Source organism: Mirounga leonina, unplaced genomic scaffold (genome assembly GCF_011800145.1).
Source record: "Mirounga leonina isolate KUSES-001 unplaced genomic scaffold, KU_Mleo_1.0 Mir_82, whole genome shotgun sequence".
NCBI classification, from domain to species: domain Eukaryota; kingdom Metazoa; phylum Chordata; class Mammalia; order Carnivora; family Phocidae; genus Mirounga; species Mirounga leonina.
In genome coordinates, this window is record NW_023270825.1 from 2803326 (window position 1) to 2827012 (window position 23687).

The following is a 23687-nucleotide window of genomic DNA, read 5'->3' on the forward strand; positions in this document are numbered from 1 at the left end:
CTGGGATTGAGTCCGGCATTGAGCCCCACATAAGGCTCTCTGCTCAGCAGGGAGCCTGCTTCTCCCTCTCCCTATCCCCCTGTTTGTGAGCACACAGGCTCTCTCCCCTCCCCTAATTAAATAAATAAATTCTTAAAAAAAACAAAAACAAAAAACACTTCAAACTTCATCCAAATGCTCCTGAATTTGAGAGAAACCTGACATACCCTATCTCTGCCAGGTGATGAAAGTCAACATCAATATTTGGTAAGTCATGCTGATAGTATGTACCCCTGCAAGTCATCTTGAACCTCTTCTCCCCCACTTCCTGCCAGGTCCCTAACCCCAACCTACTGAACCCCTCAATTGTACCTCCTCAACTTTTCTCAAATCACTCTCTTTCCAACCCCACTGCCACTGTCTTAAGTTGAGGTCTTCATCTTTTCTGACCTTATCTGGAACTCTCCAGGCTAACCAAGACCCCACACATGAACCTATCTCAACATCAGTCTCTCCACTCTGGCTAAAGCAATCTTTCTGACTCACAATTCCGATTAAATCACTTCTGATGTTTAAAATCCTTCCACAGAGAGAGATCATAACCCTCCCCTCCTTAAGTGTGGAATGCACATAGTATCTTCCTCAAAAGAAGATGTTATAGAAAGGAGGATGGGCAGGCGGGAAGGGAGTGATTAACCTCACAGTGGAGATACCTGACAAATCAGCCAGGCGATGAAAGCCAACATCGACAGAGACTAAGCCATGTTACTAGTATGTGCCCTTGACATGTGATAGGAAAGGTACATTACATCTGGGGTCTTCCTCCCAATACCTTCGGTCTAACCATTAGAAGAACATAGATAAATCCCAACTGAAGAACATTTTTTTAAGATTCCTGACTAGTATTCCTCAAAACTGCCAAAGTCATCAAACACAAGGAAAGTCTTTAAGACAGTGTCACAGCCAAGAGAGCCTAAGGAGACACGGCCACTAAATGGAATGTCGTGTCCTGGATGGGATCCTGGACCAGGAGAAGGGCATTAGGTAAAAATTAAGGCAATCTGGGCGCCTGGGTGGCTCAGTTGGTTAAGCGACTGCCTTCAGCTCAGGTCATGATCCTGGAGTCCCGGGATTGAGTCCCGCATCGGGCTCCCTGCTCGGCGAGGAGCCTGCTTCTCCCTCTAACCCTCCCTGCTCTCATGTACTCTCTCTCTCTCTCTCAAATAAATAAATAAATCTTTAAAAAAAAAAATTAAGGCAATCTGAATAAATTATGATTTTGGATAATAATAATGAATCAATATTGGTTCATTAATTGTAACAAATGTACCATACTAATGTAAGATATTAATACTAGGGGAAACAGGGAGTGGGATATACAGGAATTTTCTTTGTAACTTCTGTAAATCTAAAACTACTCTAAAATAAATTTACTTTGAAAACAAATCCTCCCAGAGCTTCCCCATTGTCTTTAGGATAAAGCCATAACATTCTAAGGCCCTACACAATCTGGCCAGCCTTTCTAACCTTATGTCCCATTCTCATGACTCATCTACCCCACACATGGTAATTCTACTGCTGTGCCTTTTTACTTTCCCACATCTTTCTTCATACATTTCCTTCTCACTGCAATGCCCCTCGCTATCTTTTCCCACCAGCTGACTCTCATTACTCTTTCAAGATAGCCCAAGGATTAGCATCTTTGGAAAGTCTAACTCTCCCAGGCCAGGTGAGCAGTCCACCCCTCCTCAATACTCCCATAACACTCTCATAGCTTAAAGTCTGATCATTCATGGTTTGCATGAAGACACACTGCAGGGTGCCTGACTGGCTCAATCAGTGGAGCCTATGACTCTTGATCTTGGGGTTGTGAGTTCAAACCCCATGCTGGGTGTAGAGATTACTTAAAAGTTAAAAACCTTCAAAGAAAAAAAGAGGAAAAACCAAGACACATTGCTGCTGGGCAAAGAAAAGGGGCTCTGTAAGTTAAGACTCAATTATTATTGATAGTGATTATTGTGAGTGACTTTGGGATCAATTAGATCTCATTATTATTAACTCTTACTATGTGCCAGTAACTGAGCTAAAGCATCTTACATTTCTGTGTCACAAAATACACAAAACAACCTTATGAGGTAAGAACTGTTCTATCTCTGTTTGAAAACAGGGGTTAAGTGACTTGCATTCAAGCCCAACACTGGCCAGGATCTGAGCTCACCATCTGAGACTAAGTCCCACGCAGGGTCTGAATCCTACCTTAACCACCTTGTCCCTGAGGGATGCGCAACAGTTTCACGGACCCCTGCTGAAAAATGGAGAATGCTTTCCTTGTGTCCAGGTTTCTATGAGCATTAAAAGGGGCACATATTAGTAAGTTCCTGGTACCTACTTAATAACGATTGTCCTCTTCTGTCTCCCCTATTAGACAGGTCCTTGAGACCTGTGTATCTTCACTGTCTGACACATTCAAGGTGCTTCATAAAAGATGAGTAAGTTAAAATGCATAAAGTAACAAGTTAGGTGGCCAGCTCATGGAAAGCTTTAGAAAGGGAGCAGTACATATTCTAATCCGGATCACCCCAGCAGTCCAGACTGACAAGGGTGGGAGCCAACAGGCTGAGCAGCACAAACTCTATCCCCACAGAAAGGCTATTTCAAACATACCATGATTCACAATATTCCAAACTGACCTCAGAATTAGTTGTATCAGTGTCCGGTAACCTGAGTCCAGCCAACGCCTCACCTACGTCCCTTTCCTGATTCCCAAGAAGGAAGTGAGATTCTAATCAAATGCCACTGAGGTAAACTGCTTATACTAGCAACTGGATTTCTGGACTCCATTTATTTTCTTCTCATTCCCCTGACCTACAGGTGCCTTGGACTCAGACTCAGTCTTCTCTAGAGAAAATACAAATATGTTTCTTCAATGCTATCAATTTAATTGACTCAACCTTTAACACCAATGTAGTTTCACCACATATAAACCTTAAACCAAAACAAACAGGGACAAAATACTTCCAAGACACGAGTGGCGGCACAGTGTTGACCCCATGTGCTTTCTCCCAGTGCTTTTTTTTTGTTGTTTTAAAGATTTTATTTATTTGATAGAGAGAGACACAGCGAGAGAAGGAACACAAGCAGCGGGAATGGGAGAGGGAGAAGCAGGCTCCCCGTGGAGCAGGGAGCCCGATGCGGGGCTCGATCCCAGGACCCCGGGACCATGACCTGAGCCGAAGGCAGACGCTTAACGACTGAGCCACCCAGGCGCCCCTCTCCCAGTGCTTTTAACACTACGCCACCAGCGACGTCACCAAAGCGCACTCCTCCGCACAGGCAAGAAAGACTATACTGGTGCTTCGGTACCAGGTACTCCTACAGGGAAAAGCCTCAAGCCACAGTCCAATTAATGGGGATGCACCACCATCTTAGGGGCGGCTCACCCCAGAACACAACATTCCCAATATCCTCACCATTTCGCCACAGTCCAGCAAAAACGTCAACTACTTGAACTGCCAGCTGAGGACATACCTTTTGAATTCACACACGTTCTAAGAACGTCCTTATGAAGAGCTGAGATAGGAAAAAGAGAACACGGAATTCCTTCCAAAAGTTTCGCAGAGCAGGACGTTAGAAATGGGTACAGATAAAGTAGCCACCAAAAATGTTGACAGATGTATGCTGTCAATTAGTTTAGGCTTTCTGAAGGGCAGTTTGGCAATGTTTACCAGAGGCTCTACTAATTTATCCAAAACAAAAGATCCATCTACAAAGTTGTTCATCAAGTGCTGCTAAAAAGGCAATAAACTGGCAATAGCTCAGGAAGCCTGGGTGGCTCAGTCAGTGTAAGTGTCTGCCTTCGGTTTAGGCTAGGGTCCTGGGATCGAGTCCCGCATGGGGCTCCTTGCCCAGCAGGGAGCCTGTTTCTCCTCTGTCTGCCACTCCCCCCGGCTTGTGCTCTCTCTTCTCTCTGACAAATAAAATCTTAAAAAAATAAATAAATAAATTGGCAACAGCTCAAATGTCCAACAACAGAGACTTAAAGTTTCGTACAACAACACAGTGGAAACTACGCACACATTAAAAGTTGTAGAAGTGCACTTAACTTGGGGAAACAGTAAAGTAAAACAGCAGACTATGAAGAAGCACCTTACAGAATCATCCCATACAACTCATGTCCAACTGAAACCATGTTTCTATAAACAGAACTAGGTAAGTCAGAGGGGCCTCCCCGGGCTCCAGCAACACCTGTGCTCACCCCTAAGGAGAGGAGCTACTGTCCACGGAGCTGCTCTCTACCAGTGCTTGTCCCAAAGCTTAATACTTAACAAATACAAATTACACTGTTGACTAAATTTTTCTTAGGAAAAACACTATTTTCTTCTCTCTTTAACCTTAAGAGGTTAGGAGATGCTGAGAGTATAAAGCTACTGATGTAGTTTAATGAAAGAAGGAATGCATATCCAATCTTTTGGTGCAATAAAAAATAGCACTATGGGTCAGATATTTTTTAACTTACTTATTACTGACTTTTCTACAATTAATCCAGATTTGTGAGAATTTTATTAGATTCCAGCCTCCACAGTCTTTCCTTACAGTGCCATACCCCTCTAAAAAACTGTCGAGCATGTCTGGTCCCACACAGTCTAAAAGGCCCTGTTAGAAGCATGACAAACGTACAGTAGGCATAATTTCTGAATATACTGACACTAACCTAATCAGACCCAAGAGTAGTGTTCAAACAAGCTGGGCTCCAGAAAGCACAGAACCAAATTAAAAATAAGACTTTTTGCTGTGTTTTTCAACAGGAAGTAGGGAATTCCTTCCTTTTTGACATATAATGATATAATGGACTTTTTGGGGGGATACCATCTCATTCTTGTGACCAATGATCTATATTGTATATGTAGTCTGAAGCTACAACTATTACTATTCTAATTCAAACAATAACACTTAGATAAAAATAAACATTATAACCCCAGAACTCAGCAATATCACAATATACAATATTACTGGTGGTTCTCTTTTAAAAACAAAGCTGAGCCAACTTAAGATTGTAATTTATGCAAGTCAAACCATATTAAGGAAACTTTATCCTTTTTTTTTTAAAGATTTTATTTATTTATTTGACAGAGAAAGAGAGAGACAGCACAAGCACGGGGAGCGGCAGGCAGAGGGAGAGGGAGAAGCAGGCTCCGTGCCAAGCAGGCAGCCCATTGTGGGGCTCGATCCCAGGACCCTGGGATCATGACCTGAGCAGAAAGGCAGACGTTTAACCAATCGAGCAACCCAAGCATCCTGAAACTTCTATCCTTAATATTATACTTGAAGATGAAAACCGTCGTACAATTTCTTCATAGCATACTAATCTGGTAATAACACTTTAACAGGGGCGCCTGGGTGGCTCAGTTGGTTAAGCGACTGCCTTCGGCTCAGGTCATGATCCTGGAGTCCCAGGATCGAGTCCCGCATCGGGCTCCCTGCTCGGCAGGGAGTCTGCTTCTCCCTCTGACCCTCCTCCCTCTCATGCTCTCTGTCTCTCATTCTCTCTCTCTCAAATAAATAAAATCTTAAAAAAAAAAAACAAAACACACTTTAACAATGGCAGAAACCCAGATGCTGTCAATTTATTAGCAGTCACAGAAAAGGTACATCTCTTTTCCCCTTAATTTAGAACAGACTGAAAAGTTAATTTTATTACACAAGGTATGAAAAGAAACTTAATTTTTGCCCAAAAAACCTATGCAAAAGTATCTTCAAATTTCCGTATGTTAAGAAAATCACTTACAAATCACAACAAATATCACTTACCTTATACATCAAATTCTTAGAGCTATTTTATTAAAAAGCAGCAAAATGTTCACATTCAGCAGAGCACATAAACTGTACTAACTTTGGCTCATATCTACACAGAACCTACTAAGAGGAATTGGTTAAACAGAGGAGCTCAGAGCTCAAACCACCATGGGTTAGAAAACAATCACAGGGGGCGCTTGGGTGGCTCAGCTGGTTAAGCGACTGCCTTCGGCTCAGGTCATGATCCTGGAGTCCCTGGATCGAGTCCCGCAACGGGCTCCCTGCTCAGCAGGGAGTCTGCTTCTCTCTCTGACCCTCCCCCCTCTCATGTGCTCTCTCATTCTCTCTCTCTCAAATAAATAAATAAAATCTTAGGAAAAAAAAAGAAAAGAAAAAGAAAACAATCACAGGTTAGAGTTCCAGTTCTGCACTTAGAAAGTTTAAGACACTGGAAGTTTCTTAGAAGGAAGCCTTTATCTTCTTATATGGAAAAGGCAGTTAAAAAGAATCTCCACCTCACAGTCAAAGAATTAAATGAGACAATACATGTAAGGATCTTGGCTAAATGCCTTGGCTCACCTCGAGTACTCTACTTACCAAATAATTGATTACTCTTATTATTAAAGCCAACTGCTGGGAGTAAAACAAGCAAAAACAAAACAAAACAACAAACCTAAAAATAACTGAACATTACTTCCCTCATGCTTCTTGGCTATGGCTATCTTCTCCTACATTTCCAAACATTGGTCTAGGCCCTAAGTTCCTTGTTCAGGTTGTAGTAACATCCTTACCAAACTTTGAGATTCTTCTCCTTGCTTCCAAATCCAAATCTATTCCATAAACGGCAGCAAGAAATATTTCCCCTCTACTGTCCATGTGATAGTACTTCACATTACTTTGCAAGAATGTCTCCAAAATTCATGCAAGCTCAGAAACTGACTCAGAATATTAAAGCTACAAAGAATATCACAGATGGAGTTTGCTGGGGTGCCTGGGTGGCTCAGTGGTGAAGTGTCTGCCTTCGGCTCAGGTCATGATCCCAGGGTCCTGGGATCGAGCCCCGCATCGGGCTCCCTGCTCCGTGGGAAGCCTGCTTCTCTCTCTCCCACTCTCCCTGCTTGTGTTCCTGCTCTCGCTGTGTCTCTCTGTCAAATAAATAAATAAAATCTTTAAAAAAAAGAAAAAAGGTCAGATAAATTGAGGGATATTCTACACAACACCTAAACCTGACTAGAATGCCTCAAAACTCTCAAGATCATGAATAACAAGTTAAGACTGAATAACAAGTTAAGACTGAGAAACTGTCACAGACCAGCAGAGACTGGGAAGGCAGGACAATTAAATGCAATGCGGTACCTTGGACTGGATTCCAGAGCAGAAAAAGCAAAATGTGAATAAAGGCTGGAGCTTGGTTAGTAATAGTAATGTACCAATGCTGGCTTCTTAATTTTCATAATGTAATGTAATGGTAATGTAAGATGTTAACATTTGGGGAAATTGGGTGAAGGGTCAGATAACCTACCATAGTCAGGAAACGTGAAGGGACTGGTAGCCACTCCCTTGCTGAGAAAGTAACACTCTAAAAACTCCCAGAATTAGAGCCATAAACATAAGCAAACTCCCCAATGAATGCAGTGCCCGACTTGGGGCTCGATCCCAGGATCCCGAGATCATGACCTGAACCAAGGTCAGACACTTAACCCACTGAGCCACCCAAGTGACCCTGTAGCTCATTTTTAAAAAGAAAGATCATTCAGGGGCACCTGGGTGGCTCAGTGAGTTAAGCATCCAAGTTTTGATTTCCACTCAGGTTATGATCTCAGGGTGATAAGATCAAGTCCCATGTGGGGCTCCTCGATCAATAGGGATTCTGCTTGAGGATTTTCTCTCTGCCTTCACATTCCCCCTACCCCCGCTCACATGTGTGCTCTCTCTAATAAATAAATTTAAAAAAATAAAATAAAATTGCATTAGATAAATAAAATTTCTAAATACCTAAAAGGATGGATAAGACTGAAAGTTGTGTTTTATACTCCAGGTAGTTTTCCAGTGTGCTGACATTCTAATTACACACCAATTATGAAGTTCTCTGTATCTTCATAAGCCATTAATTAATTAATCCTCAGAACACCTCTGTGCTATATCAATCTTACTCTGGATTGAAAACAACTTCACTAGAAAGGTTAATATAAAATTAGCTCCATGTGGAAAGAATCAGTCTAGGATTAGGATGAAAATACCTGGTGGGTTGGTTGGCTGATTGTGTGTGTATATATGTATGTATGTATGTCATCTCTACCCCCGACGTAGGGCTTGAACTCACAACCCTGACATCGAGAGTTGCATGCTCCTCTGACTGAGCCAGCCACGCACCCAAAAATACTTGTGGTTTAAAAAAAAAAAAAAAAAAAAAAGATTTATTTATTTTAGAGAGAGTAAAAGCAAGAGAGAGAGTGAACCGGCAGATGCCGGGGCGGGGGGGGGGGGGGGGCCTCAATCCCAGGACCCTGAGATCACAACCTGAGCCGAAATCAAGAGCTGGACACTCAACCAACTGAGCCACCCAGGCACCCTGAAAATACTTGGGTTTTAACACATCTACCAAGAAGCCAGTATGGCTGTATGTTTTAAACCTGAGGACACTGGGCACCTGGGTGGCTCAGTCGGTTAAGCGTCTGCCTTTGGGTCAAGTCATGATCCCAGGGTCCCGGGGTCGAGTCCCACATCAGGCTCCCTGCTGATCAGGAAGTTGGCTTCTGCCCATGCCCCACCCCCGCTCGTGTGCACTCTCTCTCTCAAAAATGAAATAAAGTAAAATCTTTAAAAATAAATAAATAGGGGCGCCTGGGTGGCTCAGTTGGTTGGGCGACTGCCTTCGGCTCAGGTCATGATCCTGGAGTCCCGGGATCGAGTCCCGCATCGGGCTCCCTGCTCAGCAGGGAGTCTGCTTCTCCCTCTGACCCTCCCCCTCTCATGCTCTCTCTATCTCATTCTCTCTCAAATGAATAAATAAAATCTTTTAATTAATTAATTAATTAATTAATTAATAAACCTGAGGACATGAAGTCACCTAAGAGGACCCACAGTAAGAACAATACCAGTGGGAAAACCTAAATCCAAACACTAGGCACACAACAGCATTCATCACTGTGATGAGGAACATTTTGCAAAGATATCTTCAAAAATCTTGTTCACAAGTCTCTAGTCCGTATGTGTTTGGGTTACAGTCAATGTAAAGAAATTATATAAGGGATGCAGGATCTAGTTACAATGTAGCTGTAAAGTGCTGCCTTGTCTTTGCCCCCTGCTCAAAATAAAGCTGTTACCTTTCTAGCCCTGTCTGCCATGGTGCTTAGCAGCCAGGGATGCATGGTCTCAGACATGTTTACCAAGTAAAACACTGACTTGAGGGGCGCCTGGGTGGCTCAGTCATTAAGCGTCTGCCTTCGGCTCAGGTCATGATCCCAGGGTCCTGGGATCGAGCCCCGCATCGGGCTCCCTGCTCAGCGGGAAGTCTACTTCTCCCTCTCCCACTCCCCCTGCTTGTATTCCCTCTCTCGCTGTGTCTCTCTCTGTCAAATAAATAAATAAAATCTTTTAAAAAAAATAAAAAATAAGAAATTATATAAGGGAAGAACTAGGCTTGAGGAATTTCTTTTTAAATAATCTGAGCAAAGTGAATTCAAAGAATGAAAATAATTTGTTTCCACTCAAAATGAATGAGTTCAAGAAACAATTCACACAAGCTTAACCTTAATTTTGGAATCCACTGCACGGACTGGTTCACAAATATTTTTTCATCTTTTTTTTTTTTAAAGATTTTTTATTTCATTATTTGAGAGAGAGTGAGCGAGAGAGAGGGAGAGAGAACACGAGCAGCGGGAGGAGCAGAGGGAGGGAGAAGCAGACTTCCCGCTGAGCAGGGCGCCCGATGTGGGGCTCTATCCCGGGACTCTGGGATCATGACCTGAGCTGAAGGCAGACACTTAACCAACTTAGCCACCCAGGCGCCCCTCATCTTGCTTTTTTTTTTTTTACACACACCACCAGTGGGAGGGAAAGACGGTACAAAACAAAAGGAAATATCTATTGATCAACTATTATGTGCCAGGAACTTTCACAAGCCTTAGCTTGTAATCATCGCAATTTTCTGAAATAGATACCAAAGCCAGTTCTTAAAAAAAAAAAGTGGAAAATCATAAAAACACAGGAAAATGTCATGATAAAAAGAAAAAAGCCAATTACAAAACTTGCCACAGGAAAGGTACTGAGAGGAAGGAATACCAATGAGCTTGATGAAAGGAAAAAAATGTCTGAATGTGAGTCATTCAGCTTCCTGCCATTCTAAAGTGCAACAGCAAAGATACTCCTTTGGAAGCCAGTGTCAACTCATACAGAAGAAACTAGTAAAAATGGTTGTCTCCAGGGAGGGGAAAATGGAAGGCTAAGAATGCAGGAGAAGTCTCCTTTTTATGGTACATACCCTTTTGCATCTTTTAATTCTGTACCACATATCTGTATTACCTATTCAAATATCCAATTAAAAAAAAATTTTTTTTTAAGTCAACCACAGGCAAAGAGGTGTGACCAAGACCAACAATTATAAATTACACAGATCAGATCAGTTCTGATCGCCTTCCTCTGCCAGGGAACACTGTGGTTCCAAAACACCCTTCTCTCTAGGCCTCCCACATCACAGAGAGGGGTCTGCTGTCAGCACCCCAGAGCCATCATAAGGCATTACTCAATGACTGAATGACTAGCTCCAGTGAGAACTAAATCTCGTCTTTACTCACTCTTTACCCAAGTGCCCAACTCAAAATGGAATCCATATTGTACATGATGGTTACAAACATGTAAAATGAGTCTTCTGAGAATTAAGGAATAACACTATAAAATTCAAGTTATTTTCTAATAGCTTTTTTCCATACTTCTCTGAAATCGTGCATACACCCTTCCAATTTTATGTGCACAGTTATGCATTCTAAGTACATTCATTATTTACCAATAACAATATTTTTGTCTGGGGCGCCTGGGTGGTGCAGTCGGTTAAGCGTTCAACTCTTGGTTCCGGCTCAGGTCATGATCTCAGGGTTGTTAGATCGAGCCCTGTGTCCAGCTCCACGCTCAGCGGGGAGTCTGCTTGACATTCTCCCTCTTCCTCTACTCCTCCCATGCGCGCACATGCACACCCTCTCTCTCTCAAATAAAATCTTTAAAAATAAATAATATTTTTGTCAACTGGAAGACAAAATGTTAAAAAGTAGGTGGTTGCTATGTATCTATCAAAAAAGTCTCATCTGGGAAGCTGGTTCTAGGTAATACAAACAGAATATACTAGCAAGAAATGCGGTTTGGAGAATTTTCACCCAAATTAGGGTCTCAATGAAAAGACACAACATACTTAAACACAAAATATTTAAATACAGATGTGGAGGAATGGTACGACACTTGAGGAACTGTTCAGAGGAACAGAGAGGCAAGCTTACGTGTGGAAGAAACGGACATAATGCAATCACACAAAACACTCAGGCAAAGGTCTGAGAAATGTGAATGCTCCCAAAGAAGGCAGAGTAGGGGAGAAGGAGCCTGTAACTCACTTCTCAGCATTCCTCCTTCCAGGTAAATGGATACGGGAGGCTCAAGGTATTCCCTGTCGGCCATTCTTTAATGCAGCTAACATTTATCGGGATCAGTCCAGTCTAACATTTATCAGGATCAGTGTTAACAGTCAAGTGTCACCGAACAAGGTCCCAGCTCTGCCTAGATCAAAGGAGAGTTCTCTCTCTCTCCACCCCTCAGTTTTCTTGTCCATAAAAATGGAGGACATAAGACTTTCCCCACAGAGATGAAATAAGATAGCATTTTAAAACAAGTAGCAAAGGTCCTGCTACATATTGGGAGCTTAAAATAATCGATCCGGACGTGAAAATAGATTCAATCACAAGGATGTTTTTAAGAGACCTGGTTACAATGCTCTCATCTAAAGCAGATCTAGCAATTCCTACTTATTCCAGCCAACTCAGCATAAAGATCTCCAGTCTAAGTTTCCTTTTATTTAAAAGATCTACTCATAGTCAACTCAGGCAACACTCAGCCATAAGAAATCAGATGTGTGTAGCTATCTAAATAATTAGGGAGCCCATTTATTTCACAAGTATACTTACTCTTTTTTTTTTTTAAGATTTTATTTATTTTTTAGAGAGCGAGAGAGAAACAGCATGAGAGGGGCAAGGGTCAGAGGGAGAAGCAGGCTCCCCGCTGAGCCGGGAGCCCGATGTGGGACTCGATCCCAGGACCCTGGGATCATGACCTGAGCCGAAGGCAGACGCTTAACCATCTGAGCCACCCAGGCGCCCACAAGTATACTTACTCTTATCAACCATTTCTACTTCAGTCTCCCCTCATTACTGTCAATATACAAAATTTACTGTCAAATTATTCTAGCCAACCATAGTCAGCAATTTATTGTGAAACAATGACAATTCCATCAGCTGCTAGTAAGTTAGGAGTTAACTTTAAAAATGAGAACATTCTCATTAAGATATCTGGATTCTATTATGAGTCCGAGTCTCAATGCCTAATACAGCAACTGCTATTGAGAAGAAAACTAAACTATTCGGTACAAGGGGAAACTATCCAACATTTGATGACTAGGACTGACAATTCTGAAATGAGTCCTATACTTTTAAAACATTTCAGGAAACTCATTCCTAACCTGGCTGTAAGGAACCCACAATTCCAATGAGAACAAATGGAGCCCAGTCACCCCAGGACTATTCCTTCTTATACAACAACCACAGAATAACCAATCGCTTGCAGAAATGTAGAAATTTCAAAAAAGTACCCAAGACTCAGTTTCCCCATAAGTAAAATTAGAGGACTGGACTTGACCTCTAGAGTCCATTTGATAAACAAATGAAAGGGCATAATCCTGTCCACTATGTTTTGAAGTCTGACCTCCCTTTCCCGCGATCCCAGGAAATCCTGTTTTGTTTTGTTTGTTATGAGTGGGTATGGTGAGGTTTGTAAAATTTGTGTTTTTTCACTCACTTCTCCCTGAAACTTAATACAATGACTGAATAATAGACTAATCTTAGTCATTAAACACTGCTGATTACTTTGATTCTTCAAGCTCTCTCTCCTTTCTCTCTTCACTGCCTTCATATACAACCAGGCTAGACAACCAATCTATTTCCTTAGAGACTCTTAGTGCCAATTTCTTCATCAATCAGATTTTTTACTCTAAATGGAACCCACTCTGCTACTAGAAATAACTAAGAGGCTCCCAAAACGTCTAGGAAGGTAGGAGAATCAGGCTTAGTGGCCTGATCACAGGCCGACCCCGGAATGATCCCACAGTGCTGCTCTGGTGGGCACTGCTCAAGCTGCTGCACAACAAGGGCCCTGGACAGTGGGCACTACCATTAGAACCTGCTGCCCCTAAAAGCTGGATGCCCTTCAGCCTACTGATGCTGGGCCTACTTTACACCACCTGCTTCCCACTCTCGGGCTTGCCTTGGGATTCAGGGAGCAAAAGTTACATGTCTATATGGCTAACTACAAAGAAGGGTGGGAAGGAAAGCATAACAGCTCCCACTTTAGGATTAATAAAGCAGGAAATCCCCCACCAAAGAGAAGAGTGTTCAAAAGTACTAGTGGCCAAACTGCATAATACCCACAAGTGATGCCACACCAGCCGCTTCCTTCCTAAGGCCCATGCCTAGTTTGTTCTCAGCTTATTCCCTGAAGCTTGGTGTTATGGTTCTCTCTCTCCTCACTCTACAGAGTGAAATCATTTTCAACTCTCTTAGCTGTTTCTACTATTTCTAAACAACATGTTTATACTGCTATTGATTTCCTCCCCAGTTTCAATATCTATTCACTACCTTATATAGAAGAGGAGGATTTGGCTTTCTTATACAAACCACCTCTCCCTTTCTCCAGTCATTCCACAATATGCTTAATATGTTTTGATTAAATTAATATTTTAGCTGTTTGTGACTATGTAAATGCTATCCACAGCTGATTCACGTTGCATACTATTATTACAGGTCCATTTTTGTACAGTATGCCTAATCTGGAATTAATAACTGTCTTCTTTTGCCTGCTTGGTTTTCTGCATCCTCAACACTAATTCACTCCCTCCCTCCAAACTTCCACTAGAAGTGTAAATCTCAGTTGTTTATTTCTTGAAAATACCCCTCGAGAGCCGTCTTCACTCGCCGATCTGGACGGCTGGTTGATGCCTGCAGAGCTACTATCTCAAGATTTCTCATTACCATCACCCTGGGAATTCCCTTCACCTTATCTCCCTTGTTGAGTTCCCCTTTTCCTGGATCCCATGTCCGAGCCAAGCTTTCAGGAAGAATAAGCAAATGGGTAAATATACTGAGGATAATGAAAAGCAGGACTCTCGGTGTCAAAGAAGGGAGTTAAGAAAGAGGAAGGCCAGAATGAACTCTATGGTGCCCGATCAAAAATGGTGGCACTGGTATGAATCCAGGTGTCTAATATATACAAATGGATAGGTATAGAAAGATGTAATAGAGGTGTGTATGTATATACATAAATGTCCTTCCTAGTTTTGCCCACTGAGAGGCCTCGAAGCAATGATACTCTGGCAGCAATGAGCACATCTAAGGCCCCAGTCTTGGTTTCTACAGTACTATTCCCGCCACCAAAAGCAATCAGTCCTCCTTAAAGAAACAGCTGACTACAGCATGAGGCAGGAAAAATACAAGATGAACTTGGAATATTTTGACACATCAGCAAACAAAGAAGTATTCAAAGAATGGTGGAAACTTGTCAAGAGGACAAAGAAGCCAGCTTGAAGGGGCCTTCACTGGACAAAGCTGGAATAATTTGAGCATCAAATAAAATAATAATAGTTATGAATTGTAATTCTTTGAGTAAAATGGAAAATCATAAGTCTACACGGATATAAATAAAGGAATAAATGTGTGGCAGAGAATTAGAAGCTACATACTATTTCCTCACAAAATATTTATTACAAATCAATTAGTATAAAAATATTTCTTAAACAATTCTACAGTGCAGAAGAATCCTGGCAGACACCAATTAAAAGTCAAGAAATAAAGGTTAGTATGGCCAATAACAGGACAAACCTGTATTGTGTATCTTCTGCTATGATGCACTAAGAGCATAGTATCTCTTCTGCACTATCCCTGCCCCAAAACACAAAACTTGAATTTAATCATGAGAAAACACCAAACTCAATTCTCATCTATAAAGTAACTAGTTGTATTCTTCAAAAATATCAAGGTCATAAGAGACAAGGAAAGACCAAGGAACAATTCCAGATGGAAGGAAACGAAAGAGACAAGACAACTAAATATGACACATAATCCAGGACTGGATTCTGGGCCTTCAGAGAACATTACTGGGACAAATGATGAAATTTAAATGGGTTTGTGGATTAGAGGTATTGCTGCATCAATATTCCAATTTCCTCATTTTGATAGTTATACTGTGGTTGTAAAGGAGAACACCCTTATTCGTAAGAAACACACAGTGACATATTAAAAAATAATGGAGCAGGGGCGCCTGGGTGGCTCAGTTGGTTAAGCGTCTGCCTTTGGCTCAGGTCATGATCCCAGGGTCCTGGGATCGAGTCCTGCATCAGGCTCCCTGCTCAGTGGGGAGCCTGCTTCTCCCTCTGACCCTCCCCCCTCTCATGTGCTCTCTCTCATTCTCTCTCTCTCAAATAAATAAATAAAATCTTAAAAAAAAAAAAAGATGTGGAGAAACTGGAACCCTCCCCTACACTGCTTGTAGGAATGAAAAATGATGCAGGCACTTTGGAAAACAGCTTGGCAGTTCCTCAAAGGTTAAATACAAAGTTAACATATGACTCAGCAATTCTACTCCTGGGTATTTCCAAGAGAAATGAAACACTTATTTCCACACAAAAATTTGTATACAAATGTTCACAGCAGTCTTATTCATAATAATTAAAAAGTAGAAACAACAGGGGCGCCTGACTGGCTCAGTCAGTAGAGCATGAGACTTTTGATCTTGGGGTAATGAGTTCAAGCACTACGTTGTGGGTAGAGTTTGCTTAAAAATAAGTTCTAAAAAAAATCTTTTTAAAAGTAGGAACAACACAAATGCCCATCAACAGATGAGTGGCTAAATGTGGTATATCCATATAATGGAGTATTATTCACCAATAAAGAATGAAGGACCAATACATGCTATAACATGGATGAACCTAAAAAGTACTATGCTAAGTAAAAGCAGCCAGTAACAAAGGATCACACATGATATGATCCTGTTATATGTAATGTCCAGAATAGGCAAATCCAGAGACAGGAAGTAGATCTGGTGGATGCCTAGGACTGGGTGTTGGGGAAAATGGGGAGTGACTGCTAATGGGTATGGGGTTTCTTTTAGGATGATGAAAACGTTCTAAAACAGATGTAGTGATGGATGCACAACTCTGTAAATATACTAAAATCACTTAACTGTACACTTCAAATGGGCAAATTATATTTCAATAAAGCTATTATTTAAAAACAAACAAACAAAAAAAAAACCCTCTGGGGCACCGAGCTGGCTCAGTCAGTAGACCATGTGACTCCTGATCTCAGGATCATGAGTTTAAGCCCCACATTGGACAGAGAGCCTACTTCAAAAAACAAAACAAAACAAACCTCAGAGAACAAAAATAAAGTATCACATCTGTCCCTTATTCTCAGAGTCCCACAAAAGGCAGCACATGTAGTGATGGGGAGGGTAAGCACCCCCCCCCTTAAAAAAAAAGAGAGAGAGAGAGAGACTTGTCTAAAAAATGCCTTTGTTTCCACACTTGACACAGTTTGACATAAGACTCCTACATTGGAAGAAATACTCCCAGCATCCGAAGACACTATTCATTCCACTGTCACCTACATTCCAGTGTCATGCAGATCCTCAGGCCATTGTTATAACTTGATTTGTTGCCTCTGGAAGATTTTGGGGTCCTCTCCCTTCTCACTGTTCTGAAATCTCATTGGGATATAACGGCATATATTTTCTCTTATTCACTGTGCTGGGCACTCAGTAGATCTGTTCATTCTGGAGATTTATGACCTTCAGTCCTAGAAAATGTTTAAGTGTTAATTTAATCACTGTTCCCTCCTAACCCATCCCCCCACACCTAGTAATTCAGAGTTTGGATCTCCCTAACTGATCCATTAACTCTGATATACTCTGTTTTGTTTTGTATTCATCATTATTAACGTTATGCCATAATAGCTTTAATTTTCTCTCTCTTGTGCCTGCCCTCTCTCCCTCCCCCCACACATACACATAACCATTTGAAGAATGCAGACACCATAACACTCAATGCCTTCAGTATCTATCTTCTAGGAATAAGGACATTCTGCTACATAAACACAGTGCCATTATCACACTTTGGAAAAATTAACATTAATTCATTATCACTTAATATACAGTCCATATTCACATTTCCACACTTCCTCTTCCCACCTTAAATGATATTTGTCAATCAAGGATCCAATCAAGGCCCAGGCATTGTCCAGTCTCTTTTTCATTGGTCTTTGCCTACTACTTTCTGGAAGATTTTCTCAGTTTCCTATTGAAAATTTTCCCTGCTATTCTATTTTCCAAGAGTTTCTTATTTTCTGAATGGTTGCCTATTTTACCCCATCCTATTTTTGTGTCATGAATGTAATGCCTTCTTTTTAGTTCTCTAAGCCTCTTGTTTTTGAAGTTTGAACTTTCCTTCTGCAACTTGCATTGCCTCTTTCTTCAGTGCCTTTTTATCTGTTTTTGTTAGACTGTTAGAAGCTTTCTTCATGTGTATGATGATCCTTGACTGCTCAGTCATAGTTAAGAAGGGAAGTATTAGCTAAAAAGCAGGCTTGATGTTCCTGTGCACAGATGGGGCTTATTAAGTAGCAAGGCTTGCCTGTGGGGTGTTCAGACCGGGATCTGTTTCTCTAAAAGGCACGGTACACTGTGTTTTCTAAAGCTGACCACGTTATCTCCCATCTCACATGATCTTCTTACAGTGCAACCAACTGGACCTCTTGCCTTCAAGAGGTGAGGTCTATCTATGTTCTCTCCCCCTTGAACCTGGGCAAATTTGTGACTATAGCAGAAATGATGTGACATGACTTCCAAGACGAAATCATAAAGAGATGAAACATTCTGCCTGCCGGTTCTCTTGAGACAAATATCTTTGGACAATGAGTGTGCATGTAAGCAACTGAAGGGCCCGGAAACAGGAACACAAACTAATCCACACACAGAGACCTAATGGAGAGGCTCTGAGACCACCTGGAGAGAGAAGTACAACAACCCCTGCCCCCCCGCCACACACTGCCTCACCTGCCCTGTGCCCACTGCTCTTCCAGCTCCACCAACTGACTGCCACCCCAGAAGTGACCTGAGCCAGAACCACCCAGCCAAGCTACCCTCAACTTCCTGACCCAGAGAAACCATGAATTATTTTAAGTCACATAATGGGGGAGGGGAGTGTCATATTTTAGGCAGCAAGAACAGGCAGAACAGATTTTGGCACCAGGAAGTGAGATGTTGCTGTAACAAAAACCTAAAACAAAAGGTACTGGCTTTGGGACTACTGGAAGGCCTTGAGGAGGCTGTCAAGAGAAAGCCCGCAGGGCCTCAACAAGGAGACGATCGGTAAAGGTTTGGTGGAAAGTAAGAAAAATATTACTGTATATTGGAGAAGGGGGTACCCTTGTTATGTAGTGGTAGAAAACAGGAAACGCATCTAATAAGCTCAGTGATCTATCTAAGTTTCCAGGGAGAACACTCAAAGTGACGCCTAGCTTCTTCACACAGCCTAAGACAAATGAGAGAAGAGAGAGATGAGCTGGGGAAAACAAACTGTTAAAAATAAAAGCATCAGGATTTGCTGGGTTCAAAAATAAAACTATTTCTCATTCCCAGCCTCCCTGAAGGCAAAACAATTCTCAGAAGAAATTGCTATAGAGGGAAAAATCAAATCCAGGTTATGACTGAAAAATTTTTAAAACCTCAGAAAGATCCAAGAAGGTGTCAGCTGTGCCTTCCACGGATCTCTAAAGAGCCTCTCCAAACAATGGAGTTTCATAGACTGTTACAGGTGGCTGTCCCATAGCACACTCACAAAGGAGTCCAAGGAAGCAAAGAACTTATCACAAAGAGATTTGTAAATGTGGCTTTTGTCTAACAGAGTGGATGTTTCTCTAAAGAAAATTCACAAATGGTCAAGAAGCACATGAGAAGATACTTGGTATCACTAATCATTATGGAAATGCAAAACAAAACTACAACGAGACTGATTACCTCACACCCATTAGGAAGCCTACTGCTATAATAATAATAATAATAATGTTAGCATTGGCAAGGATGTGGAGAAAGTGGAACCCTTGTGCCCTACTGGTTGGAATGTAAAATGGTAGGACACTGTGGAAAACAATATGCAGTTCCTCAAAAATTTAAAATACAATTACCATAAAAAATTACCATATGATCGGGCAATTCCACTTCTGGGTATGTACCCAAAACAACTAATAGCAGGGTCTTGAAGAGACATTTATACTCTCAAAGAGACACTTGTATGTATATAGAAGATTATCCACAATAGCTAAAACATGGAAGGAACCCAAGTATCCATCCATGAAGAACAGATAAGCAAAATACAGTATATATAGCCACACAATGGAGTATTACTCAGCCTTAAAAAGGAAGAAGATCCTGACATAGGCTACAATATGGATGAACCTTGAAGGCATTATGCTAAGTGAAATAAGCAGTCACAAAAACACAAATAACTGTATGACTCCACTCACACGAGGTACTTAAAAGTATTCAGCATCACAGAGACAGAAAGGAGAATGGTTAAGTGCCAGGAATTAGAGGAGGGAGAATGGGGAGTTAGTATTTAATGGGTACAATTTCAGTTTTACAAGATGAAAAGAGGTCTGGAGGTGGATGGTGGTGATGGCTGCACAACATTATGAATGTACTTAATACTCCTGAACTGTACACTTAAGAATGGTTAAGATAATAAATTTCATGTTATCTGTATTTTAACACACTTAAAAACAAACAAAAAAAACAGCCACTGCTTATGGAAAAGGATAACTTATTTTTTTTTAAAGATTTTATTTATTTATTTGACAGAGAGAGAGAGCAGGAACACAAGCAGGGGGAGTGGGAGAAGGAGAAGCAGGCTTCCCACTGAGCAGGAGCCCGATGTGGGACTCGATCCTAGCACCCTGGGATCATGACCTGAGCCGAAGGCAGACGCTTAACCAACTGAGCCACTCAGGTGCCCCTGGGAAAGGATAACTTAGAAGGCAAAACAAAACTCTCAGAGTAGGGGCGCCTGGGTGGCTCAGATGGTTAAGCGTCTGCCTTCGGCTCAGGTCATGATCCCAGGGTCCTGGGGTCGAGTCCCGCATCAGGCTCCCGGCTCAGCAGGGAGCCTGCTTCTCCCTCTCCCTCTCTCCCTGTTCATGCTCTCTCTCTCTCTGTATCTCTGTGTCTCAAATAAATAAATTTTAAAAATCTTAAAAAAAAAAAAAAAAAAAAACACACACACAAAACTCTCAGAGTAGAGCCAAGAGCCTCAGGGAAATCATTCCCAGGCAACAAAACTGAGTCCTTACCAAGGAACTGGCAAGTTGTGCCTGACGGGATTTCAGAAAAGCTATGAACCAGGGCGCCTGGGTGGCTCAGTTGGTTGGGCGACTGCCTTCGGCTCAGGTCATGATCCTGGAGTCCTGGGATCGAGTCCCGCATCGGGCTCCCTGCTCAGCAGGGGGTCTGCTTCTCCCTCTGCCCTCTTCCCTCTCGTGCTCTCTGTCTCTCATTCTCTCTCTCTCTCAAATAAATAAATAAAATCTTTAAAAAAAAAAAAAAAAAGAAAAGAAAAGCTATGAACCAGAGACTTTTGTACCTTTTTTCCCCTTTTCTGAACAGATGTGTCGACAGCCATTATCCTAAGCCTGGCCCACCATTTTAAGTTGGAAGGAGTGGCAGATTACTTGTCTCTTGAGTTCACATGTATTGGGATCTAGAACTATACCTGAGTCTCGTCTAGCCACAACTGAGCCTGATTTAGATAACAAGACCCTGAACTTAGAGCTAATGCCATAATGGGATGAGACCAGGGAGAACTGGGGGAGAATAGGAATATAATTTGCACATAGTAGAACGTATTATAAGCAAAGGGTAAACTGTGGTAAATCCTACTTTCCAAAGATGGCCACATCATCATCCTACATGGTCTCCTTACAATCTGACTTTTTAAAATAATTTCTACACCCAATGTGGGGCTCTAATTCACAACCCCCAAGATCAACCCCTGAGATCAAGAGTCAGATGCTTGTTCTTTCTCGGCGCTGCCTGCGGAGGTGGCAGCCTTCTCCTACTCGGCATCACGGCTGCCCTCAGACCTCTGAGGAAGCCCAAGATCGTTAAAAAGAGAACCGAGAAGGGGCGCCTGGGTGGCTCAGTCAGTGAAGTGTCTGCCTTTGGCTCAGGTCATGATCCCAGGGTCCCGGGACTGAGCCCCACATCGGGCTCCCTCCTCAGTGGGGAGCCTGCATCTACCTCTGCCTCCCGCTCCCCCTGCTTGTGCTCTCTCTCTCTCTCAAATAAACAAATAAAATCATTAAAGAGGACCAAGAAGTTCATCCAGCACCAGGCAGACCGATATGTCAAAATTAAGTACAATTGGCCGAAACCCAGAGGCACTGACATTAGGGCGCACAGAAGATTCAAGGGCCAGATCTTGATGCCCAACAATGGTTACAGGAGCAACAAGAAAACAAAGCACATGTTGCCCAGTGGCTTCCGGAAGTTCCTAGTCCACAACATCAAGGAGCTTACAGTGCTGCTGATGTGCAACAAATCCCACTGTGCAGGGATTGCTCACAATGTCTCCTCCAAGAACTGCAAAGCTATTGTGGAAAGAACAGCCCAGCAGGCCATCAGAGTCACCAATCCCAATGCCAGGCTGTGCAGTGAAGAAAATGAATAGACAGCTTATGTACATGTCATATTTGTGTCAATTAAACCATAAAACCACACACACACACACATAGTCAGATGCTCTACGGACTGACCCAGACAGGAACCCCTACAATGTGACTTTGATTCAACATCTATCAAGAGACAGAATCTACACTGTCTCCTGTCTCCCTTTAAAACATGAGAAAAGATGTGTGGCCAGCCCATTTGGCTTCAGTCACCACATGACCACAACCTGAAGAGAAACCTGAGTCAGAACTGCCCAGCTGAACCCTTCCAAAATCCGGACCACGAGAAACTGTGAGAAATAAGAAAATGACTGTTGTCGTTTTAAAGCAACAATAACTTGAATACAGGGTGACAATTGTCAAGACTGTTGACATTTACACCTGGGCCACTTTCCTCCCAAAGAAGAATCTTCTAGTCTGCTGCCTAGAGAGTATAAGCCAGGCTGCAAGAATTTGGGGGATGTTCTGGGGTTCTCCCCATTCAATATGCAAGCTTTCACTGAATCTATGCACCTTCCCACACTCCCATGTCCGGTTCTATCCATCCTTCCCTCTTCAAATCTGGTGTCCCTCTGGTTCAAACTCCACCAAAAATTAATCTGTCCTCGGCTGGGACAGGAAAGGGGCAGTTGCTGGGCTGCTGGAGTGAAGCCAGAAGCTAGGGACTTAACTTCCCACCAACGTTGGGTCAGCCCTCCAGTTTGCCTCACCACAGCACACGGAGGCCTTGGGAGGCACCTGGTACTTCTACTCCCCAGGCCTCTCTGAGGTTCTAGGGCAGCAATCTGCTTACTTCTCACCGGTATCACTACCTCTCCTTCTGGTTTCAGCTTCCTCAGTTTGCCAAGGTAATCACTCTACATTAAGCTATTTTTTTCAGTTTTCAAAATATTAGTGACATCTCCAGACTGCTCTACTGTTTATAGAACCACTACTCAAAGTATCAAAACTCGCGCTTTTTACCTCCCTTCCTCTCTGCCAGCCCAGTATGGTTTGTTCACATCCTCTCAAATATGTTCCGTTCCTAATGCTTTGAGCCTTCACTCTCTAGTTCAGGACTGTAAAATGTTTAAAATGGCATTCCTGACTCCATTCTCCCCTACTCCAATCCCTCCTATGATGCCTCAGAACACTTTTCTCCCCATACTATGCTAGCACATACTAAATGCCCAGCAAGTTTAACCATTAGTATTACTGTTAAATCATCAGCCCAACTCCTTGCTCAGCAGGCAACCTGCTTCTCCCCTCTGCCTGCTGCGCCCCTGCTTGGGCACACACTCGCTTGCTCACTCTCTCTGGCAAATAAATAAAATCTTAAAAAAAAAAAAAAATCATCAGCCCAAGACTTTTATAAAGATTATCTCTTAATCCTCTATATCGACCCTGTGAGATAAATATTAAGTCCACTTAATAAATGAAGAAAATAACTCAAAAATTATCTATGGAATTGAACTGTCCCTCATTTTCCTCTTGCCAAACAATCTCGATAATCAAGCTGTAAATTTTTATTTTCTATTATTTAGGGGTAAGAAACTGGAGGCGCTACATACAATGAATACTAAACGTAGATTTCCAAGACCACGGACTCTCGTCAATATCAACATTTAGAGTTTGTTCCTTCTATTTGATCCCTTCGATTACTACTTACTTATTCCTTCACTTAGATCAAGAAACTAAAAAGACACAGGGCCAAACTAGATACAGTTGGAGCAGGAGTGGAGAGAAAGGGGTAAAAACTAAACATACCAAAAGGAACGGAGTCACAATTATCTCAATCCCTATGTTAACCACCCTCATCTCCAAACGCTGGACCTTCTCAAATTATGAGAGATTTCTCTCAAATGTTCCCAACATGAAATCCAAAAATATAAGGTTCCCTTGATAAATATGCAG

General features: G+C 42.1%; 1 protein-coding gene and 1 non-coding gene across 2 annotated transcripts in view; one reads left to right on the forward strand and one right to left on the reverse strand.

Moving 5' to 3' along the window:
* The window catches only part of RCOR1 (REST corepressor 1), a 114605-nt gene that overhangs the window by 53076 nt on the left and 37842 nt on the right, over window positions 1–23687 (reverse strand). The window lies entirely within an intron of this gene.
* LOC118002809 lies at window positions 9025–9155 on the forward strand. Its single transcript, XR_004677181.1, has one exon. It is a non-coding gene; the product is annotated as a small nucleolar RNA SNORA63 (small nucleolar RNA).